We start from the raw sequence: 6,504 nt of genomic DNA, 5'->3' as shown, positions 1-6,504 counted from the left end.
ATTTTGCCCCCCCCCCCCCCCCCAAAAAAATTGGCCCCCCCCTCAACACACACCACACCACACCACCCCTCCCCCCCCCTCCAAAATTCGCCCCCCACCCCCCTCAACACACACCACCCCACACCTCCCCTCCCCCCCCCCAAAAATTTCCCCCCCCCCCCAACACACACCACCACATCCCCCCCCCCCCCTCAAAACACACCACACCACCCCTCCCCCCCCCTCAAAAATCCCCCCCCCCCCCCCTCAACACACAAAACACCACCCCTCCCCCCCCCCCCCTCAAAAATCCCCCCCCCCAACACACACCACACCACACCACCCCTCCCCCCCCCCCTCCAAATTTTGCCCCCCCCCCCAAAAAATTGGCCCCCCCCTCAACACACACCACCCCTCCCCCCCCCTCCAAAATTCGCCCCCCCCACCCCTCAAAAATCCCCCCCCCCCCCCTCAACACACACCACACCAACCCTCCCCTTCCCCCCTCCAAATTTCGCCTTCCCCTCAACACACACCACCCCACCCCTCCCCCCCCCCCCCCCCCGTCCAAATTTCGCCCCTTCCCCCCCCAAAAATTCGCCCCCCCCCTCAACACACACCACCCCACACCACGCCTCCCCCCCCTCAAAAATTCCCCCCCCCCCCTCAACACACACCACACCACACCACCCCTCCCCCTCCCTCAAAAATCCCCCCCCCTCAACACACACCACACCACCCGTCCCCTTCCCCCCCTCCGAATTTCGCCCCCCCCTCAACACACTCCACCCCACCCCTCCCCCCCCCCCGCCCCCAAAAAATTCGCCCCCCCCCCCAACACACACCACCCCACCCCCCCCCCCCCCCCCCAAAATTCGGCCACCCCCCTCAACACACACCACACCACACACCCCCTCCCCCCCTCCAAAATTTCCCCCCCCCCCCCCCCCCCGCCCCCAACACAAACCACCCCTCCCACCCCCCCCCAAAAATTCGCGCCCCCCCCCCCCCTCAATACACACCTCCCCACCCCCCCCCCCCTCAACAAACACCACACCACCCCTCCCCGCCCCCTCAAAAATCCCCTCCCCCCCCCCCTCAACACACACCACACCACCCCTCCCCCCCCCCCCCAAAAATCCCCCCCCCCCCCCCCCCCCAACACACACCACCCCAACCCCCCCCCCAACACACACCACACAACCGCTCCCCCCCCCTCAAAAATTCCCCGCCCCCCCCTCAACACACACCACACCACCCCGCCCCCCCCTCAACACACACCACACCACCCCTCCCCCCCCCCTCAACACACCCACACCACCCCACCTCTCCTCCAAAATTCTCCCCCCCCCCCCTCAACACACACCACACCACACCACCCCTCCCCCCCCCTCCAAAATTTGCCCCCCCACCCCCCGGCCCCAACACACACCACCCCTCCCCCCCCCTCCCAAAAATTCGCCCCCCCCCTCAATACACACCTCCCCACCCTTTCCCCCCCCCCCCCCAACACACACCACACCACCCCTCCCCCCCCCCCCCCCCAAAAATCCCCCCCCCCCCCAACACACACCACCCCACCCCCCCCCCCAACACACACCACACAACCGCTCCCCCCCCTCAAAAATTCCCCGCCCCCCCCTCAACACACACCACACCACCCCGCCCCCCCCTCAACACACACCACACCACCCCTCCCCCCCCCCTCAACACACCCACACCACCCCACCTCTCCTCCAAAATTCTCCCCCCCCCCCTCAACACACACCACACCACACCACCCCTCCCCCCCCCTCCAAAATTTGCCCCCCACCCCCCGGCCCCAACACACACCACCCCTCCCCCCCCCCCCCAAAAATTCGCCCCCCCCCTCAATACACACCTCCCCACCCTTTCCCCCCCCCCCCTCAACACACACCACACCACCCCTCCCCCCCCTCTCAAAAATCCCCCCCCCCCCCCCTCAACACACACCACACCACCCCTCCCCTTCCCCCCCTCCAAATTTCGCCCACCCCTCAACACACATTACCCCACCCCTCCCCCCCCCCCCCAAAAATTCGCCCCCCCCCCCTCAACACACACCACCCCACACCACACCACCCCTCCCCCCCCCCAAAAAAATCCCCCCCCCCCCCGCCCTCAACACACACCACCCCCCCCCCCTCAACACACACCACACCACACCACCCCTCCCCCCCCCCCCCTCAAAAATCCCCCCCCCCCCTCAACACACACCACACCACACCACACCACACCACCCCTCCCCTTCCCCCCCTCGAAATTTCGCCCCCCCCTCAACACACACCACCCCACCCCTCCCCCCCCCCGCCCCAAAAATTCGCCCCCCCCTCCAAATTTCGCCCCTTCCCCCCTCGTCACTCCCCCACCCAACCCAACCCCGCGCCACCCCCATGACACGGCACACCCCCCCACCCCACCGCACCCCCCCACGACGCCCCCCCCCCCCCGCACCCCACCTCGAAAAACCCCGCTCCCTCCACGCCACACCACAAATGCCTCCGAAAACCCTGCTCGACCCACCCCACCCCGCGTCACCCCCCCACGACATGGCGCACCCCCCACCCCACCGCACCCCCCAACGACGCCGCCCCGCACCCCACCTCGAAAAACCCCGCTCCCTCCATACCACCCCACCACGCCTCCGAAAACCCCGCTCGACCCACCCCACCTCGCGTCAGCCCCCCACGACACGGCACACCCCCCACACCCCACCGCACCCCCCCACGACGCGGCGCATATCCCCCCCCCCCCCCCCCGCACCCCACCTCGAAAAACCCCGCTCGACCCACCCAACCCCGCGTCACTCCCTCAGGACACGGCGCACCCCCCCACCCCACCGCACCCCCCCACGACGCCCCCCCGCACCCCACCTCGAAAAACCCCGCTCGACCCACCCAACCCCGCGTCACCCCCCCACGACACGGCGCACCCCCCCACCCCACCGCACCCCCCCACGACGCCCCCCCCCGCACCCCACCTCGAAAAACCCCGCTCCATCCACGCCACACCACCACGCCTCCGAAAACCCCGCTCGACCCACCCCACCCCGCGTCTCCCCCCCACGACACGGCGCACCCCCCACCCCACCGCACCCCCCAACGACGACGCCCCGCACCCCACCTCGAAAAACCCCGCTCCCTCCATACCACCCCACCACTCCTCCGAAAACCCCGCTCGACCCACCCCACCTCGCGTCAGCCCCCCACGACACGGCACACCCCCCACACCCCACCGCACCCCCCCACGACGCGGCGCATATCCCCCCCCCCCCCCCCGCACCCCACCTCGAAAAACCCCGCTCGACCCACCCAACCCCGCGTCACTCCCTCAGGACACGGCGCACCCCCCCACCCCACCGCACCCCCCCACGACGCCCCCCCGCACCCCACCTCGAAAAACCCCGCTCGACCCACCCAACCCCGCGTCACCCCCCCACGACACGGCGCACCCCCCCACCCCACCGCACCCCCCCACGACGCCCCCCCCCGCACCCCACCTCGAAAAACCCCGCTCCATCCACGCCACACCACCACGCCTCCGAAAACCCCGCTCGACCCACCCCACCCCGCGTCTCCCCCCCACGACACGGCGCACCCCCCACCCCACCGCACCCCCCAACGACGACGCCCCGCACCCCACCTCGAAAAACCCCGCTCCCTCCATACCACCCCACCACTCCTCCGAAAACCCCGCTCGACCCACCCCACCTCGCGTCAGCCCCCCACGACACGGCACACCCCCCACACCCCACCGCACCCCCCCACGACGCGGCGCATATCCCCCCCCCCGCACCCCACCTCGAAAAACCCCACTCGACCCACCCAACCCCGCGTCACTCCCCCAGGACACGGCGCACCCCCCCACGACGCGGCGCATATCCCCCCCCCCCCCCCCGCACCCCACCTCAAAAAACCCCGCTCGACCCACCCCACCCCGCGTCACCCCCCCACGACACGGCGCACCCCCCCACCCCACCGCACCCCCCCACGACGCCCCCCCCCGCACCCCACCTCGAAAAACCCCGCTCCCTCCACGCCACACCACCACGCCTCCGAAAACCCCGCTCGACCCACCCCACCCCGCGTCTCCCCCCCACGACACGGCGCACCCCCCCACGACGCCCCCCCGCACCCCACCTCGGAAAACCGCGCTCCCTCCACAGCACCCCACCTCTCCTCCAAAAACCCCGCTCGACCACCCCCACCCCGCGTCACCCCCCAGGACGCCCCCCCGCACCCCACCTCGAAAAACCCCGCTCCCTCCACAGCACCCCACCTCTCCTCCAAAAACCCCGCTTGACCACCCCAACCCCGCGTCACTCCCCCACGACACGGCGCACCCCCCCACGACACGGCGCACCCCCCCACGACGCCCCCCCGCACCCCACCTCGGAAAACCGCGCTCCCTCCACAGCACCCCACCTCTCCTCCAAAAACCCCGCTCGACCACCCCCACCCCGCGTCACCCCCCAGGACGCCCCCCCGCACCCCACCTCGAAAAACCCCGCTCCCTCCACAGCACCCCACCTCTCCTCCAAAAACCCCGCTCGACCCACCCCACCCCGCTCGACCCACCCCACCCCGCGTCACCCCCCCCACGACACGGCGCACCCCCGCACCCCACCTCGAAAAACCCCGCTCCCTCCACAGCACCCCGCCACGCCTCCGAAAACCCCGCTCGACCCACCCCACCCCGCGTCACCCCCCACGACACGGCGCACCCCCCCACCCCACCGCACCCCCCCACGACGCCCCCCCGCACCCCACCTCGAAAAACCGCGCTCCCTCCACAGCACCCCACCTCTCCTCCAAAAACCCCGCTCGACCACCCCCACCCCGCGTCACCCCCCAGGACGCCCCCCCGCACCCCACCTCGAAAAACCCCGCTCCCTCCACAGCACCCCACCTCTCCTCCAAAAACCCCGCTTGACCACCCCAACCCCGCGTCACTCCCCCACGACACGGCGCACCCCCCCACCCCACCGCACCCCCCCACGACGCCCCCCCGCACCCCAGCTCGAAAAACCGCGCTCCCTCCACAGCACCCCACCTCTCCTCCAAAAACCCCGCTCGACCACCCCCACCCCGCGTCACCCCCCCACGACGCCCCCCCGCACTCCACCTCGAAAAACCCCGCTCCCTCCACAGCACCCCACCTCTCCTCCAAAAACCCCACCTCTCCTCCAAAAACCCCGCTTGACCACCCCAACCCCGCGTCACTCCCCCATGACACGGCGCACCCCCCCACGACGCCCCCCCCGCACCCCACCTCGAAAAACCCCGCTCCCTCCACACCACCCCGCCACGCCTCCAAAAAACCGCGCTCGACCCACCCCACCCCGCGTCACGGCGCACCCCCCACCCCACCGCACCCCCCCACGACGCCCCCCCCCCCCACCCCACCTCGAAAGACCGCGCTCCATCCACAGCACCCCACCTCTCCTCCAAAAACCCCGCTCGACCCACCCCACCCCGCGTCACCCCCCCACCACACGGCGCACCCCCCCACGACGCCCCCCCGCACCCCACCTCGAAAAACCCCGCTCCCTCCACAGCACCCCGCCACGCCTCCGAAAACCCCGCTCGACCCACCCCACCCCGCGTCACCCGCCACGACACGGCGCACCCCCCCACAACGCCCCCCCCGCACCCACCTCGAAAAACCCCGCTCCCTCCACGCCTCCGAAAACCCCGCTCGACCCACCCCACCCCGCGTCACCCCCCCCACGACACGGCGCACCCCCGCACCCCACCTCGAAAAACCCCGCTCCCTCCACAGCACCCCGCCACGCCTCCGAAAACCCCGCTCGACCCACCCCACCCCGCGTCACCCCCCACGACACGGCGCACCCCCCCACCCCACCGCACCCCCCCACGACGCCCCCCCCGCACCCCACCTCGAAAAACCCCGCTCCCTCCACGCCTCCGAAAACCCCGCTCGACCCACCCCACCCCGCGTCACCCCCCCACGACGCCCCCGCGCACCCCACCTCGGAAAACCCGCTGCATCCACACCACCCCACCCCGCGTCACGGCACACCCCACCGCACCCCCCCTCGACGCGGCGCATCCCCCCCGCACCCCACCTCGAAAAACCCCGCTCCATCGACACGACCCCGCCACGCCTCCAAAAACCCCGCTCGACCCAGCCCACCCCGCGTCACCCCCCCACGACACGGCGCACCCTCCACCCCACCGCACCCCCCGACGACGCGGCGTATCCCCCGCGCACCCCACCTCCAAAAACCCCGCTCGACCCACGGCACGTCACCTCACCCCCCCACGACATGGCACACCCTCCCTCTTTAGAAATCGCGCTCCGCAATGACACGGCACACACACCCCACTGCACACGACCCCCTCCCGCGACACGGAACCTTCCACCCCCCGACGGACCTCCTCAAGAAACCCCCCCACGACATGGCACCCCCCCGCGACATGGCACACCCTCCCTCCTCAGAAATCCCCGCTCCAACAACCCGCCCGCGCAACATGGCACGCC

The sequence above is a fragment of the Lygodium microphyllum genome, chromosome 16, assembly GCF_053477565.2.
Source record: "Lygodium microphyllum isolate KBCC chromosome 16, Lygodium_microphyllum_v1.1.10, whole genome shotgun sequence".
Classification (NCBI taxonomy): Eukaryota; Viridiplantae; Streptophyta; class Polypodiopsida; order Schizaeales; family Lygodiaceae; genus Lygodium; species Lygodium microphyllum.
This window is presented reverse-complemented; position numbering follows the sequence as displayed.